The sequence below is a fragment of the Diabrotica undecimpunctata genome, chromosome 5, assembly GCF_040954645.1.
Source record: "Diabrotica undecimpunctata isolate CICGRU chromosome 5, icDiaUnde3, whole genome shotgun sequence".
Taxonomy (NCBI): Eukaryota; Metazoa; Arthropoda; class Insecta; order Coleoptera; family Chrysomelidae; genus Diabrotica; species Diabrotica undecimpunctata.
The window spans coordinates 24,361,620-24,379,962 of NC_092807.1; the positions used below are offsets into that span (position 1 = coordinate 24,361,620).

The following is an 18,343-nucleotide window of genomic DNA, read 5'->3' on the forward strand; positions in this document are numbered from 1 at the left end:
TATAATATACAAATGAATCGCAAAATGTGTTGGTAAGCGCATAACTCAACAACGCATGGACCAATCTTAACAATTTTTTTTTGAAATGTTCCTTGAAGTCTAAGGATGGTTTTTACGGCAAGAAAAATTCGAATAATTTCCGGGAAAACCCTAAAACAGCCCTTTTCTTTTTCCCATACAAATATTTTCTAACTAAATGTAGAGTCCATTTAAACTTTACTGCTATTCAATAAAGTTTATATTTAATTACAGGCACTCACTGTTATCCAAACAATGTAGGTGTGTTGCTTTTAATAAATTCCACAGGGAGTTGCAAAATAAGACGAAAAAACAACTTTATTTTTACACTCCGTATATGAGTAAGACATTGACATTTCCCAGAAAAGATTAATACAGTTATTACTTAGAAATAGATCTGCAATGATCTTTTTTCCATAAATAAATCTTTTATAAACAAATAAATAAATAAAAATTAAATTTTTCCATAAATCTTTTCCAATACAAATGTTTTGTAACTAAATGTAGAGTCAATTTAAACTTTATTGCTATTCAATAAAGTTTATATTAAATTACTAGCGGACCCGACAGACTTTTTTTGTCAAATAGATTTGGAATGTGGCGGTTTATTTCTTTAATTCTCCTGAACAGAACCGTCACCATGATGATAGGGCGGTGTGTGAGGGTCAGCTCGAGTGACCTAAGTATCTTCGCTTCCACGAATTTTGGCCACCCTTTTGGACCCACTAAAAACCCCGACTGGGATGTCTGCCAGAGGGCTTTAAACTAAGAGGGAAACTTAAGGTTCAAATCTGATTGAAAAATAATCTAAAGGGATAGTGGGAACCTAAAGGTGACAAATATTTATGAAGTGGGTGCTTCAATGACAAAACATAACAATACTTAAAGAAAAAAAGAAACTGATCATGGGAATCGGAGTCCAAGATCCGACAGGGGAGGAACAGACAAGGACTCCCACGTCGTTAACCGGCGAAACCCTTGTCAAACATCGAAACAAGACAAAGTAAAATTATCAAAAGCAAAAATAGATACGTAGAACGTCAAAAACATGTATCAACCTGGTAAAATGCATGATAGCCTTCAAAAAATGAGAAGAATGAATATAAATATATTAGGTGTAAGCGAAACATGGTGGCCTAACTCAGGATACGTTTCAACAGAAACCGGTACCTTATTTTACTCGGGAAACATTGACAACCAGCATATACGTGGAGTAGCAATTATTGTCGATACAGAGGTCAACAAGTCAATAGAGGGTTCTGTTCCAATCTCAGAAAGAGTGATGCTACTACAAATAAGGACATCACACATAAAACTAAATTTGATCCAAGTATATGCTCTGGATGCAACAGAAGATGAAGCAGAAACATTCTACCAACAATAAAGATGCACTGAAAATGACAAAGAACAGAGAAATCACGGTAGTGACGGGCAATTTTAATGCAAAAGTCTGAAAAGGAAGAGCTGGAACAGTAATGGGAGACCAAGGACTAGGGGAAAGTAACGATAGAGGAGATCGTCTAATACAATTCTGCCAAGAACAAAGTCTAATAATCACAAACATGTTCTTTAAATATCTTATGAGACGGTTATGTACATGGCGCTCACCAGCAGATAAACCGGAAAAAATGGTAAGAAACCAAATCGATTATATAATGATTAAAGAGAGATATCATAAAGAGAGATATCACTAATCGCTAATGTCACGCTTAAGCTTAAACGTATTAGAAAACCCCAAAGAACTCCAAAATTAGATGTTAGAAAAGTGAAAACTGAAAGAAGCTGATATAAAAAACAAACTCCAATAGAAAATATACGAAAACTTTGATAAATTAAATACTAACCCCTACGAGATAAATCAACAATGGGAAACATTAAAAAACTGCCTCCTCGTTCCATGCAAAGATATATTAAAAGAACCGATAAGAAAGAGAGACAACTGGATGACCGATGAAACAATGCAACAGCTAAAACAATGGAAAGAATATATGGAAGAGCTCTTCGACGACGAAAGAAGAAACCTACAAGACACATCTTTTGAGGACAGAGAAACAAGGAAGAAATATTATATGCACTAAAGAATACCCGAAACGGAAAAAGGCAGAGATGCTTGGATGTGAACCAAGATATGTCTGTTTCATAGATTACAACAAGCTTTCGATAAAGTCCTCCACAAAAGAGCTAATGGACGAGCTCAAAGCAAAACAATTACAATACAGTGACCTTCGAATTATAACAAATCTATATTATAAATAGCAGGCACACATACGCATTAATGAACACACATCAAAGGAGTTCGAAATTAAAAGAGGAGTGCGACATAGGTGTGTATTGTCACCACTACTATTCAATGCATACTCTGAAGAAATTATGAAAAGAGCTCTGGATGAAGAAACAGCAGGAATAAAGGTCAATTAAACACCAATTAACAACATTAGATATGCGGACGATACTACCATAATAGCAGACAACCTCCAAGAGCTCCAAAAGCTAATGAACAAGATAGTTGAGTATGGAGAAGAATATGGATTATCAATAAACATCAAGAAAACTTAATTTATGAGGATATCAAAAACCCAAAATAATGATGAAAGCCTGATAATTAACAGTAAAACTTTAGAACAAGTTAAAAACTACAATTATCTTGGCACAATAATTAATCACACAAACGATTACTCCAAAGAAATCAAAGTTCGAATAGAGAAAGCACGAACAAACTTCAATAAAATGAGAAAGGTATGTGCAAGAGAACTGAAATTAGACTTGAGAGTCAGGTTGGCAAGGTGTTATATTTTCTCGACTCTGCTTTGCGGGATAGAAGCATGGACACTTAACGCATCGACTACTAAAAAGTTGGAAGTATTTGACCTGTGGGTGTATGGAAGAATCCTGAAGATATCATGGACCGAGCGTGTAACAAACAACGAAGTCATGAGAAGAGTCAACAAAAGAATGGAAATATCGGAAATCATCAAGACACGAATATGGAATACATAATGGAACACTCGATGCTGCTATAAAAGACAGAAACATACAGGATAGAAAAGCCATATCCATGATGAACGGCATTCTGTGGGACCAAACAATATCTAAAGCGAACAAACAACTTATATACAACACCATACTTAAAAGTGTAATCACATATGGCAGTGAAGTTTGGCCAATGAAACAAAGAACAGAGAAACTGTTACTAGCAACAGAAATGGACTTCTGGAGAAGAGCAGCAGGCTAATCAAGAAGAGATCGGATACCAAATGAGAGAATACGGGAAATGATGGGAGTCAAGCATACAATAGTTGATGACATAAAACAAAACAGTTAATATGGTACGGCCATGTACAGAGAATGCCAGATGACAGGATTCCGAAACAGATTTTGACGTGGACACCACAAGGAAGAAGAAAAAGAGGAAGGCCGAGAAGAAGCTGGAGAGAGGGAATTGAAAAAGAACTAGAGGAAAGAGAAATCCCTCCAGGCCTATGGTTAAATAGAGAAGAATGGCGGTTAGGAGTCGGAAGGCGTCGGAGAACGCTGTGAACCGATAGTAGTAGTAGTAGTATCAAGACACGAAAGCTGCAATACCTGGGGAATGTTATGCGTAATGAAAGATACAACATACTTCAGTTAATTATACAAGGGAAAATCCGGGGCAAGAGAAGTGTAGGAAGGAGAAGAATCTCATGGTTGCCTAACTTAAGGGAATGGTACGGATGCACATCAATCGAACTATTCAGAGCGGCAGCATCTAAGATCAGAATAGCCATGACACCAACCTCCGTCGTGTAGATGGGATCGTATGCGAGTATTCATATCCTTAGTAATAACGATAGTACAACTTTATGGGGCCAAGAAATGAGATCAGTAGATAATCGAGGTGCCGTGCCGGTCTCAGCTTGGGTAGAGGAGGGACCCTGAATTAAGTAGGGGTCCTTCAGCACTTTGCGCAAGACAGACTGGGCGGGGAAGTCCTCAACCCCGACACGGCGCGTCCCAATGGCTGATAGGGGAGTTCCCGTAGATATACAGGACAGGTACGAATAAGGCTTAGCCAAATAAGTACCCGCGGATCAACTGAGGACATGACATTAGGCAGCAGTAATGTCATTACTGGATTAAGGCTGTGGGAAAATAAAAAAAAAAAAATCCTGTAGGCTGAATTCTGGATACTCACAGGCGCCACTCACATTATGAGTCAATCGGTTGTGACACTGCGATGGGGAAGGCAACGGGAAACCACCCCATAAATAGTCCCTAGTTCATTCATCATGGTTAATGTAAACCAATTTGGAGAAGATACTGATCATGGACTTCGGATACCAAGATCCGGCAGGGGAGGAAGAACACAAAAATGTAAGGCTTCCCAGGTCATCAACCCACGAAATCCTTACCAATATTTAAACACTAATAAAGATAAAGTGTGCACGTGGAACGTTCAAAAAATCTGTACTTGGAATGTTCGAAGTAGGGTTCGAAGTTTGAAGGGGGAAAGATACACAACACCATTCAAGAAATGAAAAGACTAAATATCGACGTGATGGGAATCAGCGAGATGAGATGGCCAGGCTCGGGACAGTGCTGTGTGGATGAGCATATGGTATACTATGCGGGAAACGACAAACCACATCACTGGAATGGCGTAGAATTGATTCTGAGCAAAAAGGTCGCTGGGGCTGTGATCAGCGTGATACCTCTCTCTGACAGGGTCATTCTGATGAAGCTGCAAGGCAGACCCGTTAATACGAACATCATTCAAACTTACGCTCCAACATCAGAAAAACCAGAAGAGGATATCGAGGAGTTCTACGCAATTGTACAAAAAGCACTAAAATACACCAAAAAGAACGAGCTAACCATCATCATGGGTGATTTCAATGCCAAAGTTGGCAAAAGCAGTGTAGAAGACATCGTCGGACAACACGGCTTAGGCGAGAAAAACAAAAGAGGAGACCGACTCATACAATTTTGCCGGGAAGAAGATTTTACCATTGCTAAGACGTGGTTTAAACTTCCCCGAGACGACTTTATACGTGGAAGTCACCTGCAGATACAGCCAGCAATATCATCAGAAACCAGATAGACTTTATTCTCATTAACAAAAGATTCAAGAACAGCTTGACTTCGGCGAAGACCTTCCCAGGAGCAGACGTCTCATCTGACCACAACCCATTAGTGGGCCAGATAGAACTCAAACTAAAGAAACTCATCAAAAATAAACCTAAACAGAACCTGGATTATGACACTCTAAAAGACCCCGTAGTTCGTCAGAACGTGAGAGATACAATGAGACAAAAACTAGAAACGGCTCAACAACAAGAACAGAGTGTAGAACAAAAATGGAGTTATATCAAAGACGTCATGCTGAATGCGGGAAAAGAACATCTGGGAAAGAAAAAAAGAGTAAAAAATAAAGAATGCATGACTGATGACATTATGCAGATGATGGAACAAAGAAGATTAATGAAAAACAGGGACGCGAAGAAATACCAAGAAACCAACCAGACAATTAAAAAAGAAATACGAAGAGCCAAGGAGACATGGATGCAAGAAAAATGTAAACTAATCGAGGAGCTCCAAGAGAAACACGATCATATAAATATCCACCGAAGGATTTGTGAAGCCACTGGTCAATACAAGAGGAGAAACACACTCCTCCTCATAAATAAAGACGGTAATCTGGCGACGACAGTGAATGAGAAGTTGGTTACCTGGAAAATATATATCGAAGAACTTTTCTGGAACGACCGCGGCAACCTTCCGGAAATAAATTGCATGACAGGGCCGTCAATTCTAGAAAGCGAGGTAAAGGCTGCTTTAAAATAGTCTAAGAATGGTAAGGCTACAGGTCCGGACGAAATACCCGTTGAACTTATTAAGGTGATGAGTGAAGTGAGCACAAAGGAGTTAACTGAACTGTTCAACGCCATATACGATTTAGGTAATATCCGAGATGAATGGCTATTGTCAACATTTGTAACGCTACCAAAAAAACGATCTGCGAAAACGTGCGAAGATTTCCGAACTATCAGTCTTATGAGTCATGCACTTAAAATTTTTCTTAAAATCATACATGCCAGAATTTACAAGAAATGCGAAGAAAATGTCGGTGAAATGCAATTCGGATTCCGCAATTCTATGGGTACACGTGAAGCACTTTTCACCTTACAAGTCCTACTTCAGAGATGCCGCGATGTCAGTTGTGATGTCTATATTTGTTTTATTGACTACGCCAAGGCATTTGACCGTTGTCAGCACCAGAAGATGGTCACCGCACTACAAAGAGTAGGATTGGATGAGAAGGACATTCGGATCATCATGAATTTATACTGGAACCAGCGTGCTCAAGTCAAGGTCAAAGACCAACTGACCGACCAAGTGAAGATCATGCGAGGAGTAAGGCAAGGATGTGTGCTATCGCCGACTCTTTTCAATATATACTCTGAGGAGACTTTTAATGAAGCCCTCACAAACCTAGACATGGGAATCCGAGTGAACGGTGAATACATCAATAATATCCGCTACGTCGATGACACTGTGTTACTAACAACCAGCCTAAACAATCTGCAGGCCTTACTAGACCGAGTGCGAACTGTGAGCGTATCATACGGACTGAACCTTAATATTAAGAAAACTAAATTCATGGTTGTCAGCCGTACAAATTTAGATCCCGGGGCACTAATGGCAGGTAGCGAAGAGATCCAGAGAGTCGACAGATTCACTTACCTCGGAACTACCCTCAACGTACAATGGGACTACGCTCAAGAGATTAGATCCAGAATTGAAATGGCACGGTCTACATTTATTAAGTTGAGATCCTTGCTGTGCTGCAGTGATCTCAGTTTGGGAACCAAGATGCGGATAGTGAGGTGCTACGTTCTTCCAGTGTTACTATATGGAGTTGAAGCCTGGACACTGACGCAAGCCACTGAAAAACGAATCGAAGCCTTCGAGATGTGGATATACAGAAGGATACTAAAAATATCTTATGTGGACCATGTCACCAACGTTGAGGTCCTACAGCGCATGACAAAAGAAAAAGAAGTGCTTAATTTAATTAAACAACGTAAGCTTGAGTACCTCGGCCACGTGATGCGGAACGAAGAAAAATATCGAATTCTTCAACTTGTTATGCAGGGTAAAGTATTTGGCACAAGAGGACCGGGACGCCGTCGTATCTCGTGGTTGAAAAATCTCCGACAATGGTTTGGGATGACCTCAGCGGAGCTGTTTCGCAGAGCAGTCAACAAAACCATGATAGCCTTGATGATCGCCAACATCCGGACCGGATAAGGCACTGAAGAAGAAGAAGATAATCGAGATTAATAACTGTCTCGAGACTATAGATTCGAAAAACGTGTTTTGATTTTTGTCACCTGCAACATATTAGGAAAACTATATATTTGCTTTTTATGTATTTTGTCAGTAGGTATCATGTTTCCCAGTAGTTTAAATAATATACTCACCTCCCAAAAGTTATATTTGAAGTGATAACACTAGAGATAACAGTATTTAACTAAACGTGTGCGATAAGAAATATTTGCCGGTATAGAATACCTTGTCGATATATAATCAAATCAGTTGTTAGGGTAAATAATAGGTGCGTGTGTGTAGTGTTGTTTTTGGTTGTGTTATATAAGAAAATATAGGTAAATATATTTATTTATCTAATTTTAGCCAAAACGTACAATTAAGTTTTACTGGGTTCAAAATAATTAGGAAATTTCTAAACTTGTATGATGAAATTGACCTAAATATGAAGGTTATTTAATATTAGATCGTTATCATCTCCACTAAGGAAAATCGTTAAGCTCCCTTTATGTATTTTTTATCCTAACCAATCAATTTTCTTGAGGCGCACGCTAACAGAATCCAGGAGGATTTAGGATGAATGATGTTTTCTTGTCATTCTGATTCCTTCCTCGATTTTAATTTTAGTGCGTATTATAATTTGCATATCGATCGGCTATTTGACATATACAATGTCCCGTGAAATTTCTATTGAACTATAACCGTCTATAGCGAGGCAAATTTGGTTATAACGACAGAAAATAAGATCCAAAAACGTGTTTTCTACGTTTTTAGTCCGGTCGTGGCTATAAATAAATACCTTTTCAAACAGCCCCTCAATAAACTTAACTGCAGCCCGCAATAAACTTCTTTACAATGAATAAATACAACTGTTTCACATCTTTAGAAAATATATGATAGAATGATACTGGACCATTTAAAGCAGTTAAAAATAACAGAGTTCTTAAAATTGCAGAAGCAATAGGTTATGTTATCCTTGAAAATACGGTTTATACATTATGTAGTTGGAAAAAATATAAGTACAGCTTTTTTGTTTTAACGTATATCATTGATAATAAAAGTAAACAACTCTTTTATGTTTTAATATATTTCATTGACAATAAAAGTAAATAACTTTTTTTCAAAAACGCCATTCAAACAATATTTATTAGCATCTTATATTGCTCCGAAGGGCTTCACTATAGGAAGTTAATGGTTTAGAAAACTACAGATTCATATGCATGCACAGTATTATGATTGTCTGATATAACGAGATCGGCTTATAACGAGGTAATTAGTCTGTCATTTCAGTTCTCGTTATAGAGGGAGTCTACTGTACTTTCGACTTTAATTTTTTTTACTATCTTCTACACAATAAACCTCAAGTTTATAACAAATTCTTGATTATACAAAGAACAGTAGTTTAAACCAACATTAAGTTAAAGGGACTACTATTTTTCAAAATAGTAAAAAGCTTTCTAAAGTTGTCTCTAAGAAACTTGCAAACATTAAAAATTTCATCAAATTTCCAATCGTACTTACTAAAAGTTTTAATATTACGATTAGTAATATGGTTGTGCAACAAGTTGTTGAATCTGAAATTATCTTAACCTTAGTTAGCTTTAATTAGTGCTAAATTATTGTGATAACATACGATATAAAGCAGTATCCTCTTATTTGCTGATAATCCGTTCGAAAATAATTCTAGTCCAGAGAAATAAGGTAAAAAAGTACCATATTGGGGACTTTGACTCGGCTAGGTATCTGTCAAATTTTTTTGAGTTTTTGGACCCCGATAAAGAAAATAATTATTAAAAATTCATTGCCAAAATGCACTATTTTAAGAACTTTTGTTTACCAGTAAAGAATAAATTATTAACACTTTCAAAGCTTTAAAATGGCGATGTACGTTGATTTACTAAACCTATATATATATATATATATATATATATATATATATATATATATATATATATATATATATATATATATATATATATATATATATATATATATATCATCATCATCATCATCATCATCCAGCCCCGTTTTCACATCCATTGTTGGATATAGGCCTCCTCCAAACGTCTCCAGTTCTCTCTATCGGGTGGGTGGTCTGCCTCGACTTCGCTTGTCGGCTCTTGGTCTCCACTCCAATAATCTCTTCGTCCATCTTCCGTCTTCCATTCTAGCAACATGTCCAGCCCACCTCCACTTTTGTTTATTGATTCGCAGTATAATATCGTCAACGCCAGTTCGTCGGCGTATCTCCTCATTTCTCACGCGATAATATATATATATATATATATATATATATATATATATATATATATATAATTTCGGTTTACAACGTTCTTCGACGTCTTCCGATTTCCAATCTCCATCTCATTCTATCGTTCCATAGATCGTCCTCCAGTTCTCTTTCTCTGATTTCTTTATCAACTCCTTCTCTCCAACTTCTTCTAGGCCTTCCTGGTCTTCGCCTACCTCTTGGTTGCCATTCAAGAATTTGTCTTAGTCTATTCTCCGGCATTCTCCTTACGTGTCCGTACCATCTGAGTTGTGTCGTTTTGATGTCATCAACAATATTATGTGTAACCCCCATGATTTTTCGGACTCCCTCGTTTGTTATTCTGTCGCGTCTGGAGATTCCCGCCGAGCGGCGCCAGAAGTCCATTTCTGTTGCTCTAAGCATTTTCTCTGATCTGTCTTTTAGGGGCCACACTTCGCAGTCATATGTTGTGATACTTTTTATTATGGTGTTGTATATTCTTCTTTTATTGTCTTTAGAGATGTTTTTATCCCACAGTACGCTGTTTAGTAAGGCTATGCCTTTCCTTTCCTGTGTATTTCGTTCCTTAATGGCTGCATCTAATTTTCCGTCTTGAGTGATCTTTACTCCTAGGTATTTGTAGTTATCACATAGTTTGATGTCTTGATTTTCCTCTACGAGAAGGTTATGTTGATCTCCTCCGATACTCATGTACTCAGTTTTTTCCATATTCACTTATGGAATGCCCATATTCGTACATTTTTTCTTCCATTTGTTGAGTGCTGCTTCGAGGTATATTTTGAATAATGTTGGGGATATAAAGCATCCTTGTCTTAGTCCTTTAGTCACTTTGAATCCCGGTGTTATCAGATTTCCTGTTTTAATTCTTGTTGTTTGTTGGTAGTACAACGTTTTTACTGCTTCAATCAATTCTATATTTATATTTGTTTTCCCCAGTGTCTCCCATAATTTATCAAGCGGGATACTATCATATGCTTTCCTAAGGTCTACGAACGTCAGATGGACTTCTTGGCCACGAGCAACTTTCTTTTCAGAATTTACTAAACCTAAGAATAGATTTACTAAACCTAAAAACCTAAAACCTAAAAATTCTTAATTTTCAATAAATTTTAATAACGATTGTAAAAATAGACCTAGCACCTTGATATTGAGTGGAAAGTTGGGTCTTATAGTGTTGAACATGTGGTTAAAATTTCAGAGTGATTCATCAATTATTCAGTTCGTTTTTCCCAAACAACTTTTTGAAGCGAAGCTTCTATACTGGCCTTGTCGATGGCTTACACGTAAAACCTGGTATGTCTGATTAACTATATTTTTCAGGAGGCGATAAAATGTATTTAATTTAAAAAAAACCGGCACTTTTTATAAACATGAGTGTTTTTTAGATACTTTAATAGAATATTCAATAATACAAAATTCTTCGTGAAATCTTTTAATGCTAACAAAGCCTGTCCCAGTTCTTTGCGTTTTTTCTTGTACAGTTCATAAACTTGCATTTTGGTTTGAAAAACTGGTTCCAGATAAAGCTTGGTGGTATCCCTCCTACAATAGTGGCTTTCTACTTTTGGCAAAGTTTCAAAAAAGTCTTTTAGGATCAAAACTGTATCGTCATTCTTCTGTGATTTTCTTCGTTTTGGCTGTATTTCAGAATTATCAACTTCATCCGTAATATTCACATGTCCCGGCCCCTTAAGCCAATTTAAAATTACTCAATCAGTTTTACAGTAAGTATTTAAAAACGTATTTAAGTAAGTATTTAAAAGTCTTACAAACTCGCAGTCGTTGACCGTTCCGTTTTAAATTATAAAATAGAGACGACTTTCGTCTAGAAACATTATTCTTTTGGTTTTTTAAATTTTTTGTACAAGCAGAGTCCACCATGTCATTACTATGTATTTGCCTTTGTGGCCAGTCCATATTTTTCCAAAAATTGTTGAACAGTTGCAGTTTATTTTATTGCTTTTTTTACTCATAGAACAATTACAATGTTACCTTATGTTTTTTGCAGGCTTCGTAAAATCATATTTCCATTTACCTTCTACTTTTTTAATGCCAACATATTCTTCGCCTTTTTTTCTTTTTTCTTTATTTATGGATCTATTCCATTTAGAAATATTGGGTTTCTTACTCCGTTTTCTACAAAGAGATTTAGTTTCGTTATCTATATTATCATATAAAATATCTTGCAGAGTTTCTTCCTAATGGTGTGTCCGAACAGTTGAGTCCGAGGATAAGTCTTCCGAATTCTTATCGGAAGCGATTTCCAAAGTTTCATCGGGCAAGGCTTCTGGTATGAAATTTTTACCTTTCAATACTGGACCATCACCAGGAATTGAAATTGATTCCTGCGGTATCTCATCGACTACGGCTTCCTGTGTAACATTTTTAACTACCAATAGGGGACCAAGACGAGCAACTAAAGTCGATTGTACCTGCTCAGTTGGAACACCAAAATACTCCTGCTCATGGAACGCTGTTATAGTATCCTCTGCAGCTTTGAGTAAAACATCATCGTCTACCTGTAAAATATAAATCACAGTTTAAATATTATTTTAAATTAAACATTGCACCATTATTAACTCATTGGCTTTTATTTGTTAGTATATTTTTAGTTTCTTTATTTGAACCAAAATTTTGAATTATAAAAAAAATAAAAGTACCTACTCAAAGAGAGAAAATTAATTTTCAGCTTTAGTTTCACAACTAAACAAAACAAAATAATGGCCTATGCACTACGCTCACCTCCATCATTTCAAAATTTAGTTCTGGAAGGTTTATAGCATTAATCGGTATCTTTAAAGAACCATTTTCCTTCATTTTGTCATTAGATTCTCTACATTTTGATTGTGAATCTTCATTGTAGTCCAATGGCTTAATCATAGTTAAAATACGTTTCGCTCTTGATGCTTAAAAATTCAAAAATTTTCAGAATAGACTGAATATAATTTATTTGATAACTTTTGAAACAATATTTTTTAACATACTAAATTAATAAACTATTGCAATTCGTTACGCTATTGGTCAAATCTTGATATTTTTATTGAAGGATAGGCTTATCCGTGTGTTTTAGTTATCTTAATGGAAAGGGGAAACGATAAAAAATGTTGAAAATTTTTACCTACTTGAAAGTATCAACGATATATTGTTAAATTTAATAAAATAATAAAGTACTAGAATAGCACTCCAGTATTCGCGCCCTTTACGGAAGTCAAAACCTTGCATGTCTTACTAAATAGGATTGCAATTCCTGGTAAGTCTAATAACTATTTAAAGATCTACTATAATTTAATAAAAAATGATAGCTACGTATTGTATGCTTATAAAATCAAGAATTTACGACACCGCAGATTATTATCCGTTGGAAATATGAACCTAATGTTTACTAAAAAACCGTTATTACATTATTAAAACAGATAACTTACTATATAATTTAAAAAGCTAAGTTAAAACCTTGTATGTCACAACCAAAAGGTTTATAAATTCTCGTAAGTCTAATATAAGAGTATAAGAGACAAAATGTGTAAAAATTAGACTTACAAGGATTTACAAGTAAGCCATCGACGTCACAAGAAGAAGGCATCACGAGTAGTTCTACAATTCGTTTATTGTTATCATATATTTATTTTAAGTAGGTTTAAATTAAAAACTACATGAACAACAACTATAGTGGATTTTTATGTATGAGAGAGTAATAAAACAATAAATTATGTATGCAAATCCCTAAACTGTTGATACGGGTGACTCAATGAAAAACAGATATTTGTCAACAAGTTTACAGAAGTATATAGGAAAACAATTTTAAATTGAGTATGACCACCAGGTATAAAGGTTGGAGCAGAATAGAATACAATAGTTGTGAGGTTTACTAATCCCTAAATAAGGTTGCCAGTGTCGGAGTGATGGAGGTTAACAGGTACTAATGAATTTGCAAGAAATGTAAGATGTTTATTTTATTGGTTATATATAACCAATAAAAGTTTAATAAGTACCTACCTATTTGCAAAATAAAGTTTAATTCTTTAGATAAAATAAAACGTTTTATTTTATCTATTTGCAAAATAAAGCTTAATTCTTTGCCTATTTGCAAAATAAAGTTTAATTCTTTAGATAAAATAAAATGTTTTATTTTATCTGAAATGAGTGCATTCCACGAAGTAAGGGTTTCAACAATCAAACATTTAATTCTTTAATTCCAGGAATCTACGACAGTAATTGACTAGATAATTACCTTCTAAACTTATTCCACAGAAAATGTGATAGTGGGTTTTTCCATTTTGTATATAGGAAGATCCAAGTGGCGTATTCAAAATTCTTAACAGTTCACTAAAAGTAGGTACTTCAGTTGCAAGGTGCAGTTTATTGTGTATACTAGTGTTATGGAAAATTTGGAAGTGCCGTGTAAACGCCGAAAAATTGGTCCTCTAACAGTTAATGAAAAAACATTAATATTTAATTGTTTTAAATCATTTACAGACAAACGTTTATGTGAAAGTGTTGATGAGACCGTTGAGTTAGTTAGCAGTACACTTGGTGTTGGGAAATCTACGATTTACAGAGTTATTAAAGAAGAGAAATGTGGTAATTTTCAAATGCCACGTAATGTTCCAGGGAAACCAAAATTTCAAATAGAATATCATTTTAAAGAAGGACTTCGACGGAAAGTGCATGAATTCTTCTTTAGACAAGAATTTCCAACATTGGATAAAGTTCTTGCCTCAGTTCGAGATGATAAGGATTACCCAGAAATGAGTCGAAGTACGTTATGGAAACTTTTAAAAGAAATAGGCTTCCGCTGGAAAAAGAATCCCAGAAAGTCTATTTTATTAGAAAGAAGCGATATTGTCATATGGAGAAGACATTTTCTAAGAACCATAAAGGAAATGAGAAACCAAAAAAGAAAAATATTTTATCTTGATGAAACATGGATCAACGAGGGTCATATACCAAATAAATTTTGGCAGGATGAAACTGCTACAAGTGAAAGGCACGCTTTTGTAAATAACTTATCTACTGGTTTAAACCCACCATCAGGAAAGGGACGCAGGCTGATAATAGCACACATTGGCAGTTCAGACGGTTTTGTTGAAGGTGGTTTATTAACTTTTGAATCAACTCGTACCGGTGACTACCATGAAGATATGAACGCTGATGTCTTTCAAGAATGGTTCGAACAAATGATAGATCTTCTTCCTAAGAACTGTGTAATAGTAATGGATAATGCAAGTTATCACTCCAGACTTATAGAAGGACTGCCCACAACCAAGTGGTTAAAAAAAGACTTGCAGAATTGGCTGAGTTCAAAAAATATTACGTACTATCCCGGATCTATAAGAAAGGAACTTTATTCGTTGTGTGCCCTTCATAAAGAAAAATTTAAAAAATACGAAATTGATGAAATTGCCAAAAATCGTGGAATGACAGTACTTAGATCCCCACCATATCATTGTGAATTAAACCCGATTGAACTGGTATGGGCACAGATAAAGAGTGAAGTTTCAAGAAAAAATACCACTTTTAAAATTCATGATGTTAAACAGTTGTTTTTGGAGGCCGTAAATAATGTAAAACCTGAAAACTGGGAAAAGGCAGTAAATCACACTATTAAAGAAGAGGAAAAAATGTGGAAGCTGGACAATATTACTGATAAAATGATCGAGCCAGTTATTATAAATCTTGGTTCTGAAAGTTCATCTTCTGAATCTGATTTGGATTTGTAACAAGTAGCTGTAAGTTTTATATTAATATTTTTATTCATCTATTTAACATACCTTAGACGGTTTTAAAAACTCTTTTTCTCTTTTGTAATTTTTAAAAATTAAAAAAAAATGTGAATTTTTTAAAACCCTTTTTAATGTAGGCCAGTCAGTTCTAATATAGTGTGTGATCAAAGAGGTCACTTTTGTTTACATACACATAACACTTTATAACACTGAAATAATTCATTTATTTTTTACAATTATTCAAAGTAATTTTTCAATTAATCTTGAGCACGCCCATGGAGTGGTCGGAGCTACCAGTTAAAATTATGCTAATTACTCTCTCGTTCATAAAAATAAACTATAACAAATTAAATGAGAAGTAAAAAAATTAAAAGAATATCGATCAATTCAAGATTCGATTCGTAACGATTGTCAAAATTTAAAAGTCATAAATGTACATTTATTAATAACAATATTAAATCACCTGTTTAAATTTTTTTGACACTTCTTCACAGTGGGTAACAACTAGAAATTGATTAATTTTTATATCTTAATATATTCGCTATTTCCTCCCCTTTCATTTGCTATGTCGCATGTTGGGATTCGATCAGTTGTTTATTTTGTATTTATCCAGAGCCCTTTTAAGTCAAAATTTGTCTTATAGTAAATCTATTTTTATTCATAGTGCCCTATGATATCTCGTATGTTGCTATATGTTCATTAATAATGAAGATACTGTGTAGTGCCCTTTTGGTGGTAGCCTTGTTTATTTTTTTACCTTCATATATCTGTTATATCCTCCTCTTTTATTTGCCATGTCGCATGTTAAGATTCGATCATTTGTTTATTTTGCAGTCAGCCAGAGGTCTTTTATAAGACAATAAAATTTTATATATTCGTATTTTATATACGTTCAATAATAACAAAGATGCAGAGTAATGCCCTTTTGGTAGTCGCCTTATTTGTTTTTTATATCCTAATATATTTGTTATATTCTCTTCTTTTTTTTTGCTATGTCGCATGTTAGGATTAAATCGGTTGTTTTTTTTTTGCTCAGTCAGAGGCCTTCTTTGGGTCAATAAAGCCAATTTACCTTATATTGTGTATATTATCATCCATACTGTCATGTGATAACTCGTATATCACTATACGTTCATTAATAACGAAGATAAGGTGTACTGTCCTTTTGGTAGTCGCCTTGTTTCTTTTTTCTATCTTAACATAATCCTTATCCCCTCCCTTTTCATTTAACACTTCACACACTGCCATCGAATGAATAACAACAGATATATTATGTAATGCCGGTGCTGGGGTTTTAGTTAGGGACAGACAGACAGACAGAATAAGCAAATTATTTATGTTGGTACTGTCATGTGATATCTCGTATGTCGCTATATGTTTATTAATAACAAGCATAAAGTTTAGTGCCCTTTTGTTATTCGCCTTGTTCGTTTTTTCTATCGTAGTATAATCGTTATTCCCTCCCCTTTCAATTAAAGCATTACACGCTTTAATTGAACAATAACAATGATGTTATGCTAGCGTTGAAGTGTTCATTACGGATACAAAATATACCTATACATATACAAAAACACATATATTGATAATGTCATGTGATATCTCGAATGTCGCTATAAGTTCATTAATAACGAAGATAAGGTGTAGTGCCCTTTTGGTAGTCGCCTCGTTTGTTTTTTCTATCTTAATATAATCCTTATCCTCTCTCCTTTCATTAAGCGCATCACATCCTCCAATCGGACCAATAACAACGACAAAATGATGTAATAATATGAACAGTAATTCTTTAATAATGAAGTATATTTACTTACACTCTATAATAGACTTTTGTTGACAATAGGTTAGAAGTAAAACGGTACACTACAAAAATAAGCTATAAAATAAGTCGCCTACATTTTGTGTAATTAGCAGTTACACGTATAAGATAACTATCAGCACGACTCCAGCTTTATCGTATCTATAATGTATTTATTACAGATTATGATCAGTACACATCCATGACAGACGATGATTTGTTTTAGAAATTGTTTTTATCTGAAAATGTAATGGTAGATTACTTAATACAATACGTAGACAAACATTTCAAAGATTGTTTCATCATATTTATTTACTTGAATTATGTACATGGGCTAACGGCTTGGTGATACTCCTTTATAGATCCTTACAGTATCGTAAGGGCGTGACGATTATTATACCGGTATATATATATATATATATATATATATATATATATATATATATATATATATATATATATATATATATATATATTTTTATTTTTCGACCGTACTGTTTTAAATATTGATTTATAGTATCAGCAATCGGTCAGGAAATAAAACTCTATTTGTTCAGTCTCAATATTTCGTCACGATTTTGTGACTTCTTCAGGAGAAAACTGTAAATTTATTAGAATAATTAATTATTATATGTAAACAAAGTGAATATTTTAATACTTACAACTATAAGGATAAAAATTTAAATTTGTTTAGCATATCTAAATAAATGACATATTTGTTTGAGTTTATTTAGGAGTTATGGTAACCGCAATATTTTATAGATTGAATTCCCATTGTACAATTTTTAGTGAGTAGGTTAAAATAAACAATTACTATGAAACTATTATCCATATTATAAAGTGGAAATATATTATTTGTAATATATTTCCAAATATATACTAGTTGTTGTAATGTATTTTGCGGTTGTTTTATCTCAAATCTTACGTCCTAAATGATAATATTTTAACGAACAAGCCAATTTCGACGTACCTCATATAACGGTTGCATCTCGAGACGATGATGTGTGTTCGAGAATCTTCTGGATGTATCGACCAGCGGACAGATCCGAGGCGCTAATGCAAGCGAAATAGAGGTGGACTATTCCAGATTATTCTAGTACATAATAACTTATATATATAAGCAGCGCTGATAGTAGATTAGTTAATTGATAATATATTATCGTACTGTAAACTTATAAATAAATATATTTACATAAATTAGAATCGCTCGTGTTATTGGTAAAACTCTACAATATC

The 18,343-nt window shown here is 34.5% G+C and overlaps 1 protein-coding gene across 2 annotated transcripts in view; it reads left to right on the plus strand.

Annotated features, from left to right (window-relative positions):
- Positions 1-18,343, plus strand: part of Fa2h (Fatty acid 2-hydroxylase) — a 317,701-nt gene that overhangs the window by 158,445 nt on the left and 140,913 nt on the right. Inside the window, exon 1 of one of the 2 annotated variants that reach the window (XM_072531747.1) lies at positions 7,526-7,661. The exons of the other annotated variant lie outside the window; for it this stretch is intronic. The gene's annotated coding sequence lies outside the window, so the exon portion shown is untranslated. Of the gene's footprint in view, positions 1-7,525; positions 7,662-18,343 lie in introns of those variants that run through there. 2 annotated transcript variants of the gene reach the window in all.